Source organism: Pseudophryne corroboree, assembly GCF_028390025.1.
Source record: "Pseudophryne corroboree isolate aPseCor3 chromosome 7 unlocalized genomic scaffold, aPseCor3.hap2 SUPER_7_unloc_5, whole genome shotgun sequence".
NCBI lineage: Eukaryota > Metazoa > Chordata > Amphibia > Anura > Myobatrachidae > Pseudophryne > Pseudophryne corroboree.
Window position 1 is genome coordinate 355,310 of NW_026967614.1, and position 23,935 is coordinate 379,244.

General features: G+C 35.5%; 5 non-coding genes across 5 annotated transcripts; all 5 read right to left on the minus strand.

The window, feature by feature from the left end:
• Nucleotides 1–1,571: 1,571 nt before the first annotated feature.
• Nucleotides 1,572–1,645, minus strand: TRNAS-ACU (transfer RNA serine (anticodon ACU)). The gene has a single exon. It is a non-coding gene; the product is annotated as a tRNA-Ser (tRNA).
• A 1,095-nt stretch (nucleotides 1,646–2,740) lies between these two features.
• On the minus strand, nucleotides 2,741–2,814 carry TRNAS-ACU (transfer RNA serine (anticodon ACU)). The gene has a single exon. It is a non-coding gene; the product is annotated as a tRNA-Ser (tRNA).
• A 4,537-nt stretch (nucleotides 2,815–7,351) lies between these two features.
• TRNAS-ACU (transfer RNA serine (anticodon ACU)) lies at nucleotides 7,352–7,425 on the minus strand. The gene has a single exon. It is a non-coding gene; the product is annotated as a tRNA-Ser (tRNA).
• Nucleotides 7,426–12,018: 4,593 nt separating this feature from the next.
• Nucleotides 12,019–12,092, minus strand: TRNAS-ACU (transfer RNA serine (anticodon ACU)). The gene has a single exon. It is a non-coding gene; the product is annotated as a tRNA-Ser (tRNA).
• A 4,536-nt stretch (nucleotides 12,093–16,628) lies between these two features.
• Nucleotides 16,629–16,702, minus strand: TRNAS-ACU (transfer RNA serine (anticodon ACU)). The gene has a single exon. It is a non-coding gene; the product is annotated as a tRNA-Ser (tRNA).
• Nucleotides 16,703–23,935: the final 7,233 nt, after the last annotated feature.

The window sequence follows — 23,935 nt, forward strand, 5'->3', positions numbered from 1 at the left end:
CTGTATTATTTCAGTAGACATTGAAATGAGGATGCATCTTGCTGCCTTTCCAATGAAGCAAGTTTAATTTAGTAATAGGTTAAAAACCATCCTTACAAAGGTGTTAATCAGAGACTTGGCTTTGTGGACACTTTTCAGAGAACAAATTTGTTAGCATAAAAATAAAGCCAGAAAATTAAGAGCTGTTTAATCACTCAATTTGATTTTTTTTTCCAGCATATTTCTTTTTCTCTGCAACCCACTGCTAAATTGTGCTTCCTAGCTGTTTTTATAAAATCACTGAATCAAATCTAACTCTGATTACATCAGAGAAGGCCAGGTACCCTACACCAGAACAGGGGGATTTGAAATTTTGACTTGTCTACTTAAAGATCACCAAAATCTGATAACAAGGTCAATTACGTCCCTCTGTGGGATTGAACCACCAACCTTTTGGTTAATCGCCGTGCACACTAAATGATTGCGCCACAGAGACACTTTGCAAAAGTCCATACTGACAAAGGCTAATAAGCATTCATCTAAAACGTTTCCTAGAAAAACTTTAAAAAGTCAATAATCTGGAGAGTTTTTGTAAGATGTTTCTTCCATCAACCAACGAAGAAACACATTGGTACTTTCCCATGATGAGTGAGTGCTTCAGGATCTCTTGCACTTACATGTGCAGCAGAGTACAGCAATGGAAGCATGCTGGGCCCATAACCCAGCGGTAGGCAGATTGAAACTATCCTCTGCTATATGCATTTTTTTTTTTGTTAATTAAAGTAATCCAAAACTGAGATTGATATTTTGGCTCTTTTATTTTCACTTAAAGTACAATAACTTTTACCATTTTAATTTGTTTTAATAGTATATTGACAGTATTGTTTTCTTTCAAAAATCCACTTAATTTTCTTAACCCTATTATTAAAATGGTAATTGACAAAAACAAACTACATTGTCACCAGAAGAGCAATACAAAATGTACAAGTGATATATTAAAATCATCTTTCCAGCTTGAATTTCAATGATGCATTGGGGCAACGATTTTGTGAGAAACATCTTCACCCTTAAATAAAGATTTTCTTAATTCCTTACCTGTGTGCTAATTAGATATCACCTTGTTTTCACATTAAACAGACTTCCACATGAGAAAGCAGCAAGGATGCAGTGGCGTTAATGTTTCCTGGTGTCAACCTGTATTATTTCAGTAGACATTGAAATGAGGATGCATCTTGCTGCCTTTCCAATGAAGCGTTTAATTTAGTAATAGGTGAAAAACCATCCCTACAAAGGTGTTAATCAGAGACTTGGCTTTGTGGACACTTTTCAGAGAACAAATTTGTTAGCATAAAAATAAAGCCAGAAAATGAAGAGCTGTTTAATCACTCAATTGGATTTTTTTTGCCAGCATATTTCTTTTTCTCTGAAACCCACTGCTAAATTGTGCTTCCTAGCTGTTTTTATTAAATCACTGAATCAAATCTAACTCTGATTACATCAGAAAAGGCCAGGTACCCTACACCATAACAGGGGGTTTGAAATTTTGACTTGTCTACTTAAAGATCACCAAAATCTGATAACAAGGTCAATTACGTCCCTGGGTGGGATTGAACCACCAACCTTTTGGTTAGTAGCCGGACACACTAACCGATTGCGCCACAGAGACACTTCACAAAAAGTACATACTGACAAAGGCTAATAAGCATACATCTAGAACGTTTCCTAGAAAAACTTTAAAAAGTCAATAATCTGGAGAGTTTTTGTAAAATGTTTCTTCCATCAACCAACGAAGAAACACATTGGTACTTTCCCATGATGAGTGAGTGCTTCAGGATCTCTTGCACTTACATGTGCAGCAGAGTACTGCAATGGAAGCATACAGGGCCCATAACCCAGCGGTAGGCAGATTGAAACTATCCTCTGCTATATGCATTTTTTTTTGTTAATTAAAGTAATCCAAAACTGGGATTGATATTTTGGCTCTTTTATTTTCACTTAAAGTACAATAACTTTTACCATTTTAATTTGTTTTAATAGTATATTGACAGTATTGTTTTCTTTCAAAAATCCACTTAATTTTCTTAACCCTATTATTAAAATGGTAATTGACAAAAACAAACTACATTGTCACCAGAAGAGCAATACAAAATGTACAAGTGATATATTAAAATCATCTTTCCAGCTTGAATTTCAATGATGCATTGGGGTAACGATTTTGTGAGAAACATCTTCACCCTTAAATAAAGATTTTCTTAATTCCTTACCTGTGTGCTAATTAGATATCACCTTGTTTTCACATTAAACAGACTTCCACATGAGAAAGCAGCAAGGATGCAGTGGTGTTAATGTTTCCTGGTGTCAACCTGTATTATTTCAGTAGACATTGAAATGAGGATGCATCTTGCTGCCTTTCCAATGAAGCGTTTAATTTAGTAATAGGTGAAAAACCATCCCTACAAAGGAGTTAATCAGAGACTTGGCTTTGTGGACACTTTTCAGAGAACAAATTTGTTAGCATAAAAATAAAGCCAGAAAATGAAGAGCTGTTTAATCACTCAATTGGATTTTTTTTGCCAGCATATTTCTTTTTCTCTGCAACCCACTGCTAAATTGTGCTTCCTAGCTGTTTTTATTAAATCACTGAATCAAATCTAACTCTGATTACATCAGAAAAGGCCAGGTACCCTACACCATAACAGGGGGTTTGAAATTTTGACTTGTCTACTTAAAGATCACCAAAATCTGATAACAAGGTCAATTATGTCCCTGGGTGGGATTGAACCACCAACCTTTTGGTTAGTAGCCGGACACACTAACCAATTGCGCCACAGAGACACTTCACGAAAAGTACATACTGACAAAGGCTAATAAGCATACATCTAGAACGTTTCCTAGAAAAACTTTAAAAAGTCAATAATCTGGAGAGTTTTTGTAAAATGTTTCTTCCATCAACCAACGAAGAAACACATTGGTACTTTCCCATGATGAGTGAGTGCTTCAGGATCTCTTGCACTTACATGTGCAGCAGAGTACTGCAATGGAAGCATACAGGGCCCATAACCCAGCGGTAGGCAGATTGAAACTATCCTTTGCTATATGCATTTTTTTTGTTAATTTAAGTAATCAAAACTGGGATTGATATTTTTGCTCTTTTATTTTTACTTGAAGTACAATAATTTTTACCATTTTAATTTGTTTAAATCCACTTAATTTTCTTTACCCTATTATTAAAAGGGTAATTGACAAAAACAAACTACATTGTCACCAGAAGAGCAATACAAAATGTACACGTGATATATTAAAATCATCTTTCCAGCTTGAATTTCAATGATGCATTGGGGCAACGATTTTGTGAGAAACATCTTCACCCTTAAATAAAGATTTTCTTAATTCCTTACCTGTGTGCTAATTAGATATCACCTTGTTTTCACATTAAACAGACTTCCACATGAGAAAGCAGCAAGGATGCAGTGGCGTTAATGTTTCCTGGTGTCAACCTGTATTATTTCAGTAGAAATTGAAATGAGGATGCATCTTGCTGCCTTTCCAATGAAGCAAGTTTAATTTAGTAATAGGTGAAAAACCATCCCTACAAAGGTGTTAATCAGAGACTTGGCTTTGTGGACACTTTTCAGAGAACAAATTTGTTAGCATAAAAATAAAGCCAGAAAATGAAGAGCTGTTTAATCACTCAATTGGATTTTTCTGCCAGCATATTTCTTTTTCTCTGCAACCCACTGCTAAATTGTGATTCCTAGCTGTTTTTATTAAATCACTGAATCAAATCTAACTCTGATTACATCAGAAAAGGCCAGGTACCCTACACCATAACAGGGGGTTTGAAATTTTGACTTGTCTACTTAAAGATCACCAAAATCTGATAACAAGGTCAATTACGTCCCTGGGTGGGATTGAACCACCAACCTTTTGGCTAGTAGCCGGACACACTAACCGATTGCGCCACAGAGACACTTCACAAAAAGTACATACTGACAAAGGCTAATAAGCATACATCTAGAACGTTTCCTAGAAAAACTTTAAAAAGTCAATAATCTGGAGAGTTTTTGTAAAATGTTTCTTCCATCAACCAACAAAGAAACACATTGGTACTTTCCCATGATGAGTGAGTGCTTCAGGATCTCTTGCACTTACATGTGCAGCAGAGTACTGCAATGGAAGCATACAGGGCCCATAACCCAGCGGTAGGCAGATTGAAACTATCCTTTGCTATATGCATTTTTTTTGTTAATTTAAGTAATCAAAACTGGGATTGATATTTTTGCTCTTTTATTTTTACTTGAAGTACAATAATTTTTACCATTTTAATTTGTTTAAATCCACTTAATTTTCTTTACCCTATTATTAAAAGGGTAATTGACAAAAACAAACTACATTGTCACCAGAAGAGCAATACAAAATGTACACGTGATATATTAAAATCATCTTTCCAGCTTGAATTTCAATGATGCATTGGGGCAACGATTTTGTGAGAAACATCTTCACCCTTAAATAAAGATTTTCTTAATTCCTTACCTGTGTGCTAATTAGATATCACCTTGTTTTCACATTAAACAGACTTCCACATGAGAAAGCAGCAAGGATGCAGTGGCGTTAATGTTTCCTGGTGTCAACCTGTATTATTTCAGTAGAAATTGAAATGAAGATGCATCTTGCTGCCTTTCCAATGAAGCAAGTTTAATTTAGTAATAGGTGAAAAACCATCCCTACAAAGGTGTTAATCAGAGACTTGGCTTTGTGGACACTTTTCAGAGAACAAATTTGTTAGCATAAAAATAAAGCCAGAAAATGAAGAGCTGTTTAATCACTCAATTGGATTTTTCTGCCAGCATATTTCTTTTTCTCTGCAAACCACTGCTAAATTGTGCTTCCTATCTGTTTTTATAAAATCACTGAATCAAATCTAACTCTGATTACATCAGAGAAGGCCAGGTACCCTACACCATAACAGGGGGTTTGAAATTTTGACTTGTCTACTTAAAGATCACCAAAATCTGATAACAAGGTCAATTACGTCCCTGGGTGGGATTAAGCCACCAACCTTTTGGTTAGTAGCCAGACACACTAACCGATTGCGCCACAGAGACACTTTGTAAAAAGTACATACTGACAAAGGCTAATAAGCATACATCTAGAACGTTTCCTAGAAAAACTTTAAAAAGTCAATAATCTGGAGAGTTTTTGTAAGATGTTTCTTCCATCAACAAACGAAGAAACACATTGGTACTTTCCCATGATGAGTGAGTGCTTCAGGATCTCTTGCACTTACATGTGCAGCAGAGTACTGCAATGGAAGCATGCTGGGCCCATAACCCAGAGGTAGGCAGATTGAAACTATCCTTTGCTATATGCATTTTTTTTTTGTTAATTTAAGTAATCAAAACTGGGATTGATATTTTTGCTCTTTTATTTTTACTTAAAGTACAAAAACTTTTACCATTTTAATTTGTTTTAATAGTATATTGACAGTATAGTTTTCTTTAAAAAATCCACTTAATTTTCTTTACCCTATTATTAAAATGGTAATTGACAAAAACAAACTACATTGTCACCAGAAGAGCAATACAAAATGTACAAGTGATATATTAAAATCATCTTTCCAGCTTGAATTTCAATGATGCATTGGGGCAACGATTTTGTGAGAAACATCTTCACCCTTAAATAAAGATTTTCTTAATTCCTTACCTGTGTGCTTATTAGATATCACCTTGTTTTCACATTAAACAGACTTCTACATGAGAAAGCAGCAAGGATGCAGTGGTGTTAATGTTTCCTGGTGTCAACCTGTATTATTTCAGTAGACATTGAAATGAGGATGCATCTTGCTGCCTTTCCAATGAAGCAAGTTTAATTTAGTAATAGGTGAAAAACCATCCCTACAAAGGTGTTAATCAGAGACTTGGCTTTGTGGACACTTTTCAGAGAACAAATTTGTTAGTATAAAAATAAAGCCAGAAAATGAAGAGCTGTTTAATCACTCAATTGGATTTTTTTTGCCAGCATATTTCTTTTTCTCTGCAACCCACTGCTAAATTGTGCTTCCTAGCTGTTTTTATAAAATCACTGAATCAAATCTAACTCTGATTACATCAGAGAAGGCCAGGTACCCTACACCAGAACAGGGGTTTTGAAATTTTGACTTGTCTACTTAAAGATCACCAAAATCTGATAACAAGGTCAATTACGTCCCTGGGTGGGATTGAACCACCAACCTTTTGGTTAATAGCCGTGCACACTAACTGATTGCGCCACAGAGACACTTTGCAAAAGTCCATACTGACAAAGGCTAATAAGCATTCATCTAAAACGTTTCCTAGAAAAACTTTAAAAAGTCAATAATCTGGAGAGTTTTTGTAAGATGTTTCTTCCATCAACCAACGAAGAAACACATTGGTACTTTCCCATGATGAGTGAGTGCTTCAGGATCTCTTGCACTTACATGTGCAGCAGAGTACAGCAATGGAAGCATGCTGGGCCCATAACCCAGCGATAGGTAGATTGAAACTATCCTCTGCTATATGCATTTTTTTTTTGTTAATTTAAGTAATCAAAACTGGGATTGATATGTTAGCTCTTTTATGTTTACTTAAAGTACAATAACTTTTACCATTTTAATTTGTTTTAATAGTATATTGACAGTATTGTTTTCTTTCAAAAATCCACTTAATTTTCTTTACCCTATTATTAAAATGGTAATTGACAAAAACAAACTACATTGTCACCAGAAGAGCAATACAAAATGTACAAGTGATATATTAAAATCATCTTTCCAGCTTGAATTTCAATGATGCATTGGGGCAACGATTTTGTGAGAAACATCTTCACCCTTAAATAAAGATTTTCTTAATTCCTTACCTGTGTGCTAATTAGATATCACCTTGTTTTCACATTAAACAGACTTCCACATGAGAAAGCAGCAAGGATACAGTGGTGTTAATGTTTCCTGGTGTCAACCTGTATTATTTCAGTAGACATTGAAATGAGGATGCACCTTGCTGCCTTTCCAATGAAGCAAGTTTAATTTAGTAATAGGTGAAAAACCATCCCTACAAAGGTGTTAATCAGAGACTTGGCTTTGTGGACACTTTTCAGAGAACAAATTTGTTAGCATAAAAATAAAGCCAGAAAATGAAGAGCTGTTTAATCACTCAATTGGATTTTTTTTGCCAGCATATTTCTTTTTCTCTGCAACCCACTGCTAAATTGTGCTTCCTAGCTGTTTTTATAAAATCACTGAATCAAATCTAACTCTGATTACATCAGAGAAGGCCAGGTACCCTACACCATAACAGGGGGTTTGAAATTTTGACTTGTCTACTTAAAGATCACCAAAATCTGATAACAAGGTCAATTACGTCCCTGGGTGGGATTGAACCACCAACCTTTTGGTTAGTAGCCGGACACACTAACCGATTGTGCCACAGAGACACTTTGCAAAAAGTACATACTGACAAAGTCTAATAAGCATATATCTAGAACGTTTCCTAGAAAAACTTTAAAAAGTCAATAATCTGGAGAGTTTTTGTAAGATGTTTCTTCCATTAACCAATAAAGAAACACATTGGTACTTTCCCATGATGAGTGAGTGCTTCAGGATCTCTTGCACTTACATGTGCAGCAGAGTACTGCAATGGAAGCATGCTGGGCCCATTACCCAGAGGTAGGCAGATTGAAACTATCCTCTGCTATATGCATTTTTTTTGTTAATTAAAGTAATCCAAAACTGGGATTGATATGTTAGCTCTTTTATGTTTACTTAAAGTACAATAACTTTTACCATTTTAATTTGTTTTAATAGTATATTGACAGTATTGTTTTCTTTCAAAAATCCACTTAATTTTTTTTACCCTATTATTAAAATGGTAATTGACAAAAACAAACTACATTGTCACCAGAAGAGCAATACAAAATGTACAAGTGATATATTAAAATCATCTTTCCAGCTTGAATTTCAATGATGCATTGGGGCAACGATTTTGTGAGAAACATCTTCACCCTTAAATAAAGATTTTCTTAATTCCTTACCTGTGTGCTAATTAGATATCACCTTGTTTTCACATTAAACAGACTTCCACATGAGAAAGCAGCAAGGATACAGTGGTGTTAATGTTTCCTGGTGTCAACCTGTATTATTTCAGTAGACATTGAAATGAGGATGCATCTTGCTGCCTTTCCAATGAAGCAAGTTTAATTTAGTAATAGGTGAAAAACCATCCCTACAAAGGTGTTAATCAGGACTTGGCTTTATGGACACTTTTCAGAGAACAAATTTGTTAGCATAAAAATAAAGCCAGAAAATGAAGAGCTGTTTAATCACTCAATTGGATTTTTTTTGCCAGCATATTTCTTTTTCTCTGCAACCCACTGCTAAATTGTGCTTCCTAGCTGTTTTTATAAAATCACTGAATCAAATCTAACTCTGATTACATCAGAGAAGGCCAGGTACCCTACACCATAACAGGGGGTTTGAAATTTTGACTTGTCTACTTAAAGATCACCAAAATCTGATAACAAGGTCAATTACATCCCTGGGTGGGATTGAACCACCAACCTTTTGGTTAGTAGCCAAACACACTAACTGATTGCACCACAGAGACACTTTGCAAAAATGCATACTGACAAAGGCTAATAAGCATTCATCTAGAACGTTTCCTAGAAAAACTTTAAAAAGTCAATAATCTGGAGAGTTTTTGTAAGATGTTTCTTAGATCAACCAACGAAGAAACACATTGGTACTTTCCCATGATGAGTGAGTGCTTCAGGATCTCTTGCACTTACATGTGCAGCAGAGTACTGCAATGGAAGCATGCTGGGCTTATAAACCAGAGGTAGGCATTTTGAAACTATCCTCTGCTATATGCATTTTTTTTTATTAAAGTAATCCAAAACTGGGATTGATATTTTAGCTCTTTTATTTTTACTTAAAGTACAATAACTTTTACCATCTTAATTTGTTTTAATAGTATATTGACAGTATTGTTTTCTTTCAAAAATCCACTTAATTTTCTTTACCCTATTATTAAAATGGTAATTGACAAAAACAAACTACATTGTCACCAGAAGAGCAATACAAAATGTACAAGTGATATATTAAAATCATCTTTCCAGCTTGAATTTCAATGATGCATTGGGGCAACGATTTTGTGAGAAACATTTTCACCCTTAAATAAAGATTTTCTTAATTCCTTACCTGTGTGCTAATTAGATATCACCATGTTTTCACATTAAACAGACTTCCACATGAGAAAGCAGCAAGGATGCAGTGGCGTTAATGTTTCCTGGTGTCAACCTGTATTATTTCAGTAGACATTGAAATGAGGATGCATCTTGCTGCCTTTCCAATGAAGCAAGTTTAATTTTGTAATAGGTGAAAAACCATCCTTACAAAGGTGTTAATCAGAGACTTGGCTTTGTGGACACTTTTCAGAGAACAAATTTGTTAGCATAAAAATAAAGCCAGAAAATTAAGAGCTGTTTAATCACTCAATTTGATTTTTTTTGCCAGCATATTTCTTTTTCTCTGCAACCCACTGCTAAATTGTGCTTCCTAGCTGTTTTTATAAAATCACTGATTCAAATCTAACTCTGATTACATCAGAGAAGGCCAGGTACCCTACACCATAACAGGGGGTTTGAAATTTTGACTTGTCTACTTAAAGATCACCAAAATCTGATAACAAGGTCAATTACGTCCCTGGGTGGGATTGAACCACCAACCTTTTAGCTAATAGCCGTGCACACTAACTTATTGCGCCACAGAGACACTTTGCAAAAGTCCATCCTGACAAAGGCTAATAAGCATTCATCTAAAACGTTTCCTAGAAAAACTTTAAAAAGTCAATAATCTGGAGAGTTTTTGTAAGATGTTTCTTCCAACAACCAACGAAGAAACACATTGGTACTTTCCCATGATGAGTGAGTGCTTCAGGATCTCTTACACTTACATGTGCAGCAGAGTACTGCAATGGAAGCATGCTGGGCCCATAACCCAGAGGTAGGCAGATTGAAACTATCCTCTGCTATATGCATTTTTTTTTAATTAAAGTAATCCAAAACTGGGATTGATATTTTAGCTCTTTTATTTTTACTTAAAGTACAATAACTTTTACCATCTTAATTTGTTTTAATAGTATATTGACAGTATTGTTTTCTTTCAAAAATCCACTTAATTTTCTTTACCCTATTATTAAAATGGTAATTGACAAAAACAAACTACATTGTCACCAGAAGAGCAATACAAAATGTACAAGTGATATATTAAAATCATCTTTCCAGCTTGAATTTCAATGATGCATTGGGGCAACAATTTTGTGAGAAACATCTTCACCATTAAATAAAGATTTTCTTAATTCCTTACCTGTGTACCACTTAGATATCACCTTGTTTTCACATTAAACAGACTTCCACATGAGAAAGCAGGAAGGATGCATTGGCGTTAATGTTTCCTGGTGTCAACCCGTATTATTTCAGTAGACATTGAAATGAGGATGCATCTTGCTGCCTTTCCAATGAAGCAAGTTTAATTTAGTAATAGGTGAAAAACCATCCCTACAAAGGTGTTCATCAGAGACTTGGCTTTGTGGACACTTTTCAGAGAACAAATTTGTTAGCATTAAAATAAAGCCAGAAAATGAAGAGCTGTTCAATCACTCAATTGGATTTTTCTGCCAGCATATTTTTTTTTTCTCTGCAACCCACTGCTAAATTGTGCTTCCTAGCTGTTTTTTATAAAATCACTTAATCAAAACTAACTCTGGTTACATCAGAGAAGGCCAGGTACCCTACATCATAAGAGGGGGTTTGAAATTTTGACTTGTCTACTTAAAGATCACCAAAACCTGACCACAAGGTCAATTACATCCCTGGGTGGGATTGAACCACCAACCTTTTGGTTAGTAGCCAAACACACTAACTGATTGCACCACAGAGACACTTTGCAAAAATGCATACTGACAAAGGCTAATAAGCATTCATCTAGAACGTTTCCTAGAAAAACTTTAAAAAGTCAATAATCTTTAGAGTTTTTGTAAGATGTTTCTTAGATCAACCAACGAAGAAACACATTGGTACTTTCCCATGATGAGTGAGTGCTTCAGGATCTCTTGCACTAACATGTACAGCAGAGTACTGCAATGGAAGCATGCTGGGCTTATAACCCAGAGGTAGGCAGATTGAAACTATCCTCTGCTATATGCATTTTTTTTAATTAAAGTAATCCAAAACTGGGATTGATATTTTAGCTCTTTTATTTTTACTTAAAGTACAATAACTTTTACCATCTTAATTTGTTTTAATAGTATATTGACAGTATTGTTTTCTTTCAAAAATCCACTTAATTTTCTTTACCCTATTATTAAAATGGTAATTGACAAAAACAAACTACATTGTCACCAGAAGAGCAATACAAAATGTACAAGTGATATATTAAAATCATCTTTCCAGCTTGAATTTCAATGATGCATTGGGGCAACGATTTTGTGAGAAACATTTTCACCCTTAAATAAAGATTTTCTTAATTCCTTACCTGTGTGCTAATTAGATATCACCTTGTTTTCACATTAAACAGACTTCCACATGAGAAAGCAGCAAGGATGCAGTGGCGTTAATGTTTCCTGGTGTCAACCTGTATTATTTCAGTAGACATTGAAATGAGGATGCATCTTGCTGCCTTTCCAATGAAGCGTTTAATTTAGTAATAGGTGAAAAACCATCCCTACAAAGGTGTTAATCAGAGACTTGGCTTTGTGGACACTTTTCAGAGAACAAATTTGTTAGCATAAAAATAAAGCCAGAAAATGAAGAGCTGTTTAATCACTCAATTGGATTTTTTTTGCCAGCATATTTCTTTTTCTCTGCAACCCACTGCTAAATTGTGCTTCCTAGCTGTTTTTATTAAATCACTGAATCAAATCTAACTCTGATTACATCAGAAAAGGCCAGGTACCCTACACCATAACAGGGGGTTTGAAATTTTGACTAGTCTACTTAAAGATCACCAAAATCTGATAACAAGGTCAATTATGTCCCTGGGTGGGATTGAACCACCAACCTTTTGGTTAGTAGCCGGACACACTAACCGATTGCGCCACAGAGACACTTCACGAAAAGTACATACTGACAAAGGCTAATAAGCATACATCTAGAACGTTTCCTAGAAAAACTTTAAAAAGTCAATAATCTGGAGAGTTTTTGTAAAATGTTTCTTCCATCAACCAACGAAGAAACACATTGGTACTTTCCCATGATGAGTGAGTGCTTCAGGATCTCTTGCACTTACATGTGCAGCAGAGTACTGCAATGGAAGCATACAGGGCCCATAACCCAGCGGTAGGCAGATTGAAACTATCCTTTGCTATATGCATTTTTTTTGTTAATTTAAGTAATCAAAACTGGGATTGATATTTTTGCTCTTTTATTTTTACTTGAAGTACAATAATTTTTACCATTTTAATTTGTTTAAATCCACTTAATTTTCTTTACCCTATTATTAAAAGGGTAATTGACAAAAACAAACTACATTGTCACCAGAAGAGCAATACAAAATGTACACGTGATATATTAAAATCATCTTTCCAGCTTGAATTTCAATGATGCATTGGGGCAACGATTTTGTGAGAAACATCTTCACCCTTAAATAAAGATTTTCTTAATTCCTTACCTGTGTGCTAATTAGATATCACCTTGTTTTCACATTAAACAGACTTCCACATGAGAAAGCAGCAAGGATGCAGTGGCGTTAATGTTTCCTGGTGTCAACCTGTATTATTTCAGTAGAAATTGAAATGAGGATGCATCTTGCTGCCTTTCCAATGAAGCAAGTTTAATTTAGTAATAGGTGAAAAACCATCCCTACAAAAGTGTTAATCAGAGACTTGGCTTTGTGGACACTTTTCAGAGAACAAATTTGTTAGCATAAAAATAAAGCCAGAAAATGAAGAGCTGTTTAATCACTCAATTGGATTTTTCTGCCAGCATATTTCTTTTTCTCTGCAACCCACTGCTAAATTGTGATTCCTAGCTGTTTTTATTAAATCACTGAATCAAATCTAACTCTGATTACATCAGAAAAGGCCAGGTACCCTACACCATAACAGGGGGTTTGAAATTTTGACTTGTCTACTTAAAGATCACCAAAATCTGATAACAAGGTCAATTACGTCCCTGGGTGGGATTGAACCACCAACCTTTTGGCTAGTAGCCGGACACACTAACCGATTGCGCCACAGAGACACTTCACAAAAAGTACATACTGACAAAGGCTAATAAGCATACATCTAGAACGTTTCCTAGAAAAACTTTAAAAAGTCAATAATCTGGAGAGTTTTTGTAAAATGTTTCTTCCATCAACCAACAAAGAAACACATTGGTACTTTCCCATGATGAGTGAGTGCTTCAGGATCTCTTGCACTTACATGTGCAGCAGAGTACTGCAATGGAAGCATACAGGGCCCATAACCCAGAGGTAGGCAGATTGAAACTATCCTTTGCTATATGCATTTTTTTTGTTAATTTAAGTAATCAAAACTGGGATTGATATTTTTGCTCTTTTATTTTTACTTGAAGTACAATAATTTTTACCATTTTAATTTGTTTAAATCCACTTAATTTTCTTTACCCTATTATTAAAAGGGTAATTGACAAAAACAAACTACATTGTCACCAGAAGAGCAATACAAAATGTACACGTGATATATTAAAATCATCTTTCCAGCTTGAATTTCAATGATGCATTGGGGCAACGATTTTGTGAGAAACATCTTCACCCTTAAATAAAGATTTTCTTAATTCCTTACCTGTGTGCTAATTAGATATCACCTTGTTTTCACATTAAACAGACTTCCACATGAGAAAGCAGCAAGGATGCAGTGGCGTTAATGTTTCCTGGTGTCAACCTGTATTATTTCAGTAGAAATTGAAATGAAGATGCATCTTGCTGCCTTTCCAATGAAGCAAGTTTAATTTAGTAATAGGTGAAAAACCATCCCTACAAAGGTGTTAATCAGAGACTTGGCTTTGTGGACACTTTTCAGAGAACAAATTTGTTAGCATAAAAATAAAGCCAGAAAATGAAGAGCTGTTTAATCACTCAATTGGATTTTTCTGCCAGCATATTTCTTTTTCTCTGCAAACCACTGCTAAATTGTGCTTCCTATCTGTTTTTATAAAATCACTGAATCAAATCTAACTCTGATTACATCAGAGAAGGCCAGGTACCCTACACCATAACAGGGGGTTTGAAATTTTGACTTGTCTACTTAAAGATCACCAAAATCTGATAACAAGGTCAATTACGTCCCTGGGTGGGATTAAGCCACCAACCTTTTGGTTAGTAGCCAGACACACTAACCGATTGCGCCACAGAGACACTTTGTAAAAAGTACATACTGACAAAGGCTAATAAGCATACATCTAGAACGTTTCCTAGAAAAACTTTAAAAAGTCAATAATCTGGAGAGTTTTTGTAAGATGTTTCTTCCATCAACCAACGAAGAAACACATTGGTACTTTCCCATGATGAGTGAGTGCTTCAGGATCTCTTGCACTTACATGTGCAGCAGAGTACTGCAATGGAAGCATGCTGGGCCCATAACCCAGAGGTAGGCAGATTGAAACTATCCTTTGCTATATGCATTTTTTTTTTGTTAATTTAAGTAATCAAAACTGGGATTGATATTTTTGCTCTTTTATTTTTACTTAAAGTACAAAAACTTTTACCATTTTAATTTGTTTTAATAGTATATTGACAGTATAGTTTTCTTTCAAAAATCCACTTAATTTTCTTTACCCTATTATTAAAATGGTAATTGACAAAAACAAACTACATTGTCACCAGAAGAGCAATACAAAATGTACAAGTGATATATTAAAATCATCTTTCCAGCTTGAATTTCAATGATGCATTGGGGCAACGATTTTGTGAGAAACATCTTCACCCTTAAATAAAGATTTTCTTAATTCCTTACCTGTGTGCTTATTAGATATCACCTTGTTTTCACATTAAACAGACTTCTACATGAGAAAGCAGCAAGGATGCAGTGGTGTTAATGTTTCCTGGTGTCAACCTGTATTATTTCAGTAGACATTGAAATGAGGATGCATCTTGCTGCCTTTCCAATGAAGCAAGTTTAATTTAGTAATAGGTGAAAAACCATCCCTACAAAGGTGTTAATCAGAGACTTGGCTTTGTGGACACTTTTCAGAGAACAAATTTGTTAGTATAAAAATAAAGCCAGAAAATGAAGAGCTGTTTAATCACTCAATTGGATTTTTTTTGCCAGCATATTTCTTTTTCTCTGCAACCCACTGCTAAATTGTGCTTCCTAGCTGTTTTTATAAAATCACTGAATCAAATCTAACTCTGATTACATCAGAGAAGGCCAGGTACCCTACACCAGAACAGGGGTTTTGAAATTTTGACTTGTCTACTTAAAGATCACCAAAATCTGATAACAAGGTCAATTACGTCCCTGGGTGGGATTGAACCACCAACTTTTTGGTTAATAGCCGTGCACACTAACTGATTGCGCCACAGAGACACTTTGCAAAAGTCCATACTGACAAAGGCTAATAAGCATTCATCTAAAACGTTTCCTAGAAAAACTTTAAAAAGTCAATAATCTGGAGAGTTTTTGTAAGATGTTTCTTCCATCAACCAACGAAGAAACACATTGGTACTTTCCCATGATGAGTGAGTGCTTCAGGATCTCTTGCACTTACATGTGCAGCAGAGTACAGCAATGGAAGCATGCTGGGCCCATAACCCAGCGATAGGCAGATTGAAACTATCCTCTGCTATATGCATTTTTTTTTGTTAATTTAAGTAATCAAAACTGGGATTGATATGTTAGCTCTTTTATGTTTACTTAAAGTACAATAACTTTTACCATTTTAATTTGTTTTAATAGTATATTGACAGTATTGTTTTCTTTCAAAAATCCACTTAATTTTCTTTACCCTATTATTAAAATGGTAATTGACAAAAACAAACTACATTGTCACCAGAAGAGCAATACAAAATGTACAAGTGATATATTAAAATCATCTTTCCAGCTTGAATTTCAATGATGCATTGGGGCAACGATTTTGTGAGAAACATCTTCACCCTTAAATAAAGATTTTCTTAATTCCTTACCTGTGTGCTAATTAGATATCACCTTGTTTTCACATTAAACAGACTTCCACATGAGAAAGCAGCAAGGATACAGTGGTGTTAATGTTTCCTGGTGTCAACCTGTATTATTTCAGTAGACATTGAAATGAGGATGCATCTTGCTGCCTTTCCAATGAAGCAAGTTTAATTTAGTAATAGGTGAAAAACCATCCCTACAAAGGTGTTAATCAGAGACTTGGCTTTGTGGACACTTTTCAGAGAACAAATTTGTTAGCATAAAAATAAAGCCAGAAAATGAAGAGCTGTTTAATCACTCAATTGGATTTTTTTTGCCAGCATATTTCTTTTTCTCTGCAACCCACTGCTAAATTGTGCTTCCTAGCTGTTTTTATAAAATCACTGAATCAAATCTAACTCTGATTACATCAGAGAAGGCCAGGTACCCTACACCATAACAGGGGGTTTGAAATTTTGACTTGTCTACTTAAAGATCACCAAAATCTGATAACAAGGTCAATTACGTCCCTGGGTGGGATTGAACCACCAACCTTTTGGTTAGTAGCCGGACACACTAACCGATTGCGCCACAGAGACACTTTGCAAAAAGTACATACTGACAAAGTCTAATAAGCATATATCTAGAACGTTTCCTAGAAAAACTTTAAAAAGTCAATAATCTGGAGAGTTTTTGTAAGATGTTTCTTCCATTAACCAATGAAGAAACACATTGGTACTTTCCCATGATGAGTGAGTGCTTCAGGATCTCTTGCACTTACATGTGCAGCAGAGTACTGCAATGGAAGCATGCTGGGCCCATTACCCAGAGGTAGGCAGATTGAAACTATCCTCTGCTATATGCATTTTTTTTGTTAATTAAAGTAATCCAAAACTGGGATTGATATGTTAGCTCTTTTATGTTTACTTAAAGTACAATAACTTTTACCATTTTAATTTGTTTTAATAGTATATTGACAGTATTGTTTTCTTTCAAAAATCCACTTAATTTTTTTTACCCTATTATTAAAATGGTAATTGACAAAAACAAACTACATTGTCACCAGAAGAGCAATACAAAATGTACAAGTGATATATTAAAATCATCTTTCCAGCTTGAATTTCAATGATGCATTGGGGCAACGATTTTGTGAGAAACATCTTCACCCTTAAATAAAGATTTTCTTAATTCCTTACCTGTGTGCTAATTAGATATCACCTTGTTTTCACATTAAACAGACTTCCACATGAGAAAGCAGCAAGGATACAGTGGTGTTAATGTTTCCTGGTGTCAACCTGTATTATTTCAGTAGACATTGAAATGAGGATGCATCTTGCTGCCTTTCCAATGAAGCAAGTTTAATTTAGTAATAGGTGAAAAACCATCCCTACAAAGGTGTTAATCAGGACTTGGCTTTATGGACACTTTTCAGAGAACAAATTTGTTAGCATAAAAATAAAGCCAGAAAATGAAGAGCTGTTTAATCACTCAATTGGATTTTTTTTGCCAGCATATTTCTTTTTCTCTGCAACCCACTGCTAAATTGTGCTTCCTAGCTGTTTTTATAAAATCACTGAATCAAATCTAACTCTGATTACATCAGAGAAGGCCAGGTACCCTACACCATAACAGGGGGTTTGAAATTTTGACTTGTCTACTTAAAGATCACCAAAATCTGATAACAAGGTCAATTACATCCCTGGGTGGGATTGAACCACCAACCTTTTGGTTAGTAGCCAAACACACTAACTGATTGCACCACAGAGACACTTTGCAAAAATGCATACTGACAAAGGCTAATAAGCATTCATCTAGAACGTTTCCTAGAAAAACTTTAAAAAGTCAATAATCTGGAGAGTTTTTGTAAGATGTTTCTTAGATCAACCAACGAAGAAACACATTGGTACTTTCCCATGATGAGTGAGTGCTTCAGGATCTCTTGCACTTACATGTGCAGCAGAGTACTGCAATGGAAGCATGCTGGGCTTATAACCCAGAGGTAGGCATTTTAAAACTATCCTCTGCTATATGCATTTTTTTTTATTAAAGTAATCCAAAACTGGGATTGATATTTTAGCTCTTTTATTTTTACTTAAAGTACAATAACTTTTACCATCTTAATTTGTTTTAATAGTATATTGACAGTATTGTTTTCTTTCAAAAATCCACTTAATTTTCTTTACCCTATTATTAAAATGGTAATTGACAAAAACAAACTACATTGTCACCAGAAGAGCAATACAAAATGTACAAGTGATATATTAAAATCATCTTTCCAGCTTGAATTTCAATGATGCATTGGGGCAACGATTTTGTGAGAAACATTTTCACCCTTAAATAAAGATTTTCTTAATTCCTTACCTGTGTGCTAATTAGATATCACCTTGTTTTCACATTAAACAGACTTCCACATGAGAAAGCAGCAAGGATGCAGTGGCGTTAATGTTTCCTGGTGTCAACCTGTATTATTTCAGTAGACATTGAAATGAGGATGCATCTTGCTGCCTTTCCAATGAAGCAAGTTTAATTTAGTAATAGGTGAAAAACCATCCTTACAAAGGTGTTAATCAGAGACTTGGCTTTGTGGACACTTTTCAGAGAACAAATTTGTTAGCATAAAAATAAAGCCAGAAAATTAAGAGCTGTTTAATCACTCAATTTGATTTTTTTTGCCAGCATATTTCTTTTTCTCTGCAACCCACTGCTAAATTGTGCTTCCTAGCTGTTTTTATAAAATCACTGATTCAAATCTAACTCTGATTACATCAGAGAAGGCCAGGTTCCCTACACCATAACAGGGGGTTTGAAATTTTGACTTGTCTACTTAAAGATCACCAAAATCTGATAACAAGGTCAATTACGTCCCTGGGTGGGATTGAACCACCAACCTTTTAGCTAATAGCCGTGCACACTAACTGATTGCGCCACAGAGACACTTTGCAAAAGTCCATCCTGACAAAGGCTAATAAGCATTCATCTAAAACGTTTCCTAGAAAAACTTTAAAAAGTCAATAATCTGGAGAGTTTTTGTAAGATGTTTCTTCCAACAACCAACGAAGAAACACATTGGTACTTTCCCATGATGAGTGAGTGCTTCAGGATCTCTTGCACTTACATGTGCAGCAGAGTACTGCAATGGAAGCATGCTGGGCCCATAACCCAGAGGTAGGCAGATTGAAACTATCCTCTGCTATATGCATTTTTTTTTAATTAAAGTAATCCAAAACTGGGATTGATATTTTAGCTCTTTTATTTTTACTTAAAGTACAATAACTTTTACCATCTTAATTTGTTTTAATAGTATATTGACAGTATTGTTTTCTTTCAAAAATCCACTTAATTTTCTTTACCCTATTATTAAAATGGTAATTGACAAAAACAAACTACATTGTCACCAGAAGAGCAATACAAAATGTACAAGTGATATATTAAAATCATCTTTCCAGCTTGAATTTCAATGATGCATTGGGGCAACAATTTTGTGAGAAACATCTTCACCATTAAATAAAGATTTTCTTAATTCCTTACCTGTGTGCCACTTAGATATCACCTTGTTTTCACATTAAACAGACTTCCACATGAGAAAGCAGGAAGGATGCATTGGCGTTAATGTTTCCTGGTGTCAACCCGTATTATTTCAGTAGACATTGAAATGAGGATGCATCTTGCTGCCTTTCCAATGAAGCAAGTTTAATTTAGTAATAGGTGAAAAACCATCCCTACAAAGGTGTTCATCAGAGACTTGGCTTTGTGGACACTTTTCAGAGAACAAATTTGTTAGCATTAAAATAAAGCCAGAAAATGAAGAGCTGTTCAATCACTCAATTGGATTTTTCTGCCAGCATATTTTTTTTTCTCTGCAACCCACTGCTAAATTGTGCTTCCTAGCTGTTTTTTATAAAATCACTTAATCAAAACTAACTCTGGTTACATCAGAGAAGGCCAGGTACCCTACATCATAAGAGGGGGTTTGAAATTTTGACTTGTCTACTTAAAGATCACCAAAACCTGACCACAAGGTCAATTACATCCCTGGGTGGGATTGAACCACCAACCTTTTGGTTAGTAGCCAAACACACTAACTGATTGCACCACAGAGACACTTTGCAAAAATGCATACTGACAAAGGCTAATAAGCATTCATCTAGAACGTTTCCTAGAAAAACTTTAAAAAGTCAATAATCTGGAGAGTTTTTGTAAGATGTTTCTTAGATCAACCAACGAAGAAACACATTGGTACTTTCCCATGATGAGTGAGTGCTTCAGGATCTCTTGCACTAACATGTACAGCAGAGTACTGCAATGGAAGCATGCTGGGCTTATAACCCAGAGGTAGGCAGATTGAAACTATCCTCTGCTATATGCATTTTTTTTAATTAAAGTAATCCAAAACTGGGATTGATATTTTAGCTCTTTTATTTTTACTTAAAGTACAATAACTTTTACCATCTTAATTTGTTTTAATAGTATATTGACAGTATTGTTTTCTTTCAAAAATCCACTTAATTTTCTTTACCCTATTATTAAAATGGTAATTGACAAAAACAAACTACATTGTCACCAGAAGAGCAATACAAAATGTACAAGTGATATATTAAAATCATCTTTCCAGCTTGAATTTCAATGATGCATTGGGGCAACGATTTTGTGAGAAACATTTTCACCCTTAAATAAAGATTTTCTTAATTCCTTACCTGTGTGCTAATTAGATATCACCTTGTTTTCACATTAAACAGACTTCCACATGAGAAAGCAGCAAGGATGCAGTGGCGTTAATGTTTCCTGGTGTCAACCTGTATTATTTCAGTAGACATTGAAATGAGGATGCATCTTGCTGCCTTTCCAATGAAGCAAGTTTAATTTAGTAATAGGTGAAAAACCATCCTTACAAAGGTGTTAATCAGAGACTTGGCTTTGTGGACACTTTTCAGAGAACAAATTTGTTAGCATAAAAATAAAGCAAGAAAATTAAGAGCTGTTTAATCACTCAATTGGATTTTTTTTTGCCAGCATATTTCTTTTTCTCTGCAACCCACTGCTAAATTGTGCTTCCTAGCTGTTTTTATAAAATCACTGAATCAAATCTAACTCTGATTACATCAGAGAAGGCCAGGTACCCTACACCATAACAGGGGGTTTGAAATTTTGACTTGTCTACTTAAAGATCACCAAAATCTGATAACAAGGTCAATTACGTCCCTGGGTGGGATTGAACCACCAACCTTTTAGCTAATAGCCGTGCACACTAACTGATTGCGCCACAGAGACACTTTGCAAAAGTCCATACTGACAAAGGCTAATAAGCATTCATCTAAAACGTTTCCTAGAAAAACTTTAATAAGTCAATAATCTGGAGAGTTTTTGTAAGATGTTTCTTCCAACAACCAACGAAGAAACACATTGGTACTTTCCCATGATGAGTGAGTGCTTCAGGATCTCTTGCACTTACATGTGCAGCAGAGTACTGCAATGGAAGCATGCTGGGCCCATAACCCAGAGGTAGGCAGATTGAAACTATCCTTTGCTATATGCATTTTTTTTTTATTAAAGTAATCCAAAACTGGGATTGATATTTTAGCTCTTTTATTTTTACTTAAAGTACAATAACTTTTACCATCTTAATTTGTTTTAATAGTATATTGACAGTATTGTTTTCTTTCAAAAATCCACTTAATTTTCTTTACCCTATTATTAAAATGGTAATTGACAAAAACAAACTACATTGTCACCAGAAGAGCAATACAAAATGTACAAGTGATATATTAAAATCATCTTTCCAGCTTGAATTTCAATGATGCATTGGGGCAACAATTTTGTGAGAAACATCTTCACCATTAAATAAAGATTTTCTTAATTCCTTACCTGTGTGCTAATTAGATATCACCTTGTTTTCACATTAAACAAACTTCCACATGAGAAAGCAGCAAGGATGCAGTGGCGTTAATGTTTCCTGGTGTCAACCTGTATTATTTCAGTAGAAATTGAAATGAGGATGCATCTTGCTGCCTTTCCAATGAAGCAAGTTTAATTTAGTAATAGGTGAAAAACCATCCCTACAAAGGTGTTAATCAGAGACTTGGCTTTGTGGACACTTTTCAGAGAACAAATTTGTTAGCATAAAAATAAAGCCAGAAAATGAAGAGCTGTTTAATCACTCAATTGGATTTTTTTTGCCAGCATATTTCTTTTTCTCTGCAACCCACTGCTAAATTGTGCTTCCTATCTGTTTTTATAAAATCACTGAATCAAATCTAACTCTGATTACATCAAAGAAGGCCAGGTACCCTACACCATAAGCTACAGGGAGCCTTCCACCCCCCCCCTTCCCCATGACTATGGGACACTGCGGCCCCCACAGGGGGGGGGGGGTTGTTTGGGTTAGCTGGACATTCCCAAAAAAAGTGACTGTCCTGCAAAAATTGGTATAGTTGGGAGGTATGTTCAAATACATTTATTGTTTTGCATGCAGGGTAAATACTGTCTTCTTTGACATTTAGCCACAAATGCTGCACAGCTGAATTACAGTATTACACTGCAATTAACAGTTATGCTAGGACATTCCCCCTCCCAAATCTACCCCTCTCTGCATGTTACATCTGTCCCACAGTGGCGTGCGGTGAGGTCAGTGGCTAGTGAGGCACTACAGCCATAATTTCCGCCGAATCCTGCCGATGACCCTTAGCCAATGCCCGCTACTGCCTCTGAGCCGATACCCGCTGCCACCGCCAATGGCTTACAAACTCTCCCACAATCAACTGACCCAGCCCTCCACCACTAATTTCTATCTCAGTCCGATGCCGCCAATGCCCGCTGCCTGCCTGCTCATTGTTCTTGTTATATATTATACATTTTTAAAGAAAAAAAAATGAGTGTTTGGGACTGGGAAGGGTGAGGGAGGAGGACATGAATGCAATTTTGTTGTCCAGGGCTTCCATTAACTTAAAGGAGAAGGGTCTGAATGGGTTAAAAAAAATGCGTGAGGTTCCCCCTCCTTAGTATAACCAGCCTCGGGCTCTTTGAGCCGGTCCTGGTTATTTAAATACTGGGGGAAAAATTGGACAGGGGTTCCCCGTATTTAGACAACCAGCACCGGGCTCTTAGAACGGTCCAGGTTCCAAAAATACGTGGGACAAAAGATGTAGGGGTCCCCCATATAACAACTGGTGCAAGCTACACGTAAGGCTCCAGTGTGGAGCGGTTATTTTGCACAATATCATCTCCTTTGCCAAGTGGCAGCATATTGAGGAATTCCAATATATAACAACTTATAAATATGTTATCTACTACATGGGTGAGAGAGAGCAGTCACTGGAGGGTAAGAAGGGGGCGGGGCCTAGTCCTACAGACGGGAGAGAGCACAGACAGGAGAGAGCAAGGTACAGGGGTAGAAGGGGACGGCTGATGTGAAGGGGGCGGGGCCTATTCTTGCATCCTTTCAAAATTCGACTTTTTAAAATTCGACATTTGACAAATTCGACTTTTCTGCAATGGTACAAATGCGGCAATTCAACAAAAGTATATTCAATTGAAGTTTGTCAATTCGACAACAGTGCTTTTAAAAAGTAAATTCGTCATTTTCAATCCGCCACACTTTGCAGGCGGAATCTAATAAAAAAAATTTAAAACATGTTTTTTTTGGGGTAATAGCATATCTATTTATATTAGAAGGGATTAGGTACTTGGTTTGTCTTTTTTGGAGGCACAAGTATTATTTATATATTTTTTAAAAGATTATTATTATTATTATTTTTTTTAAATGGAATGTGAAAAACCCGGAAAAGAAAAATTGCGTGGGGTCCCCCCTCCAAAGCATAACCAGCCTCGGGCTCTTC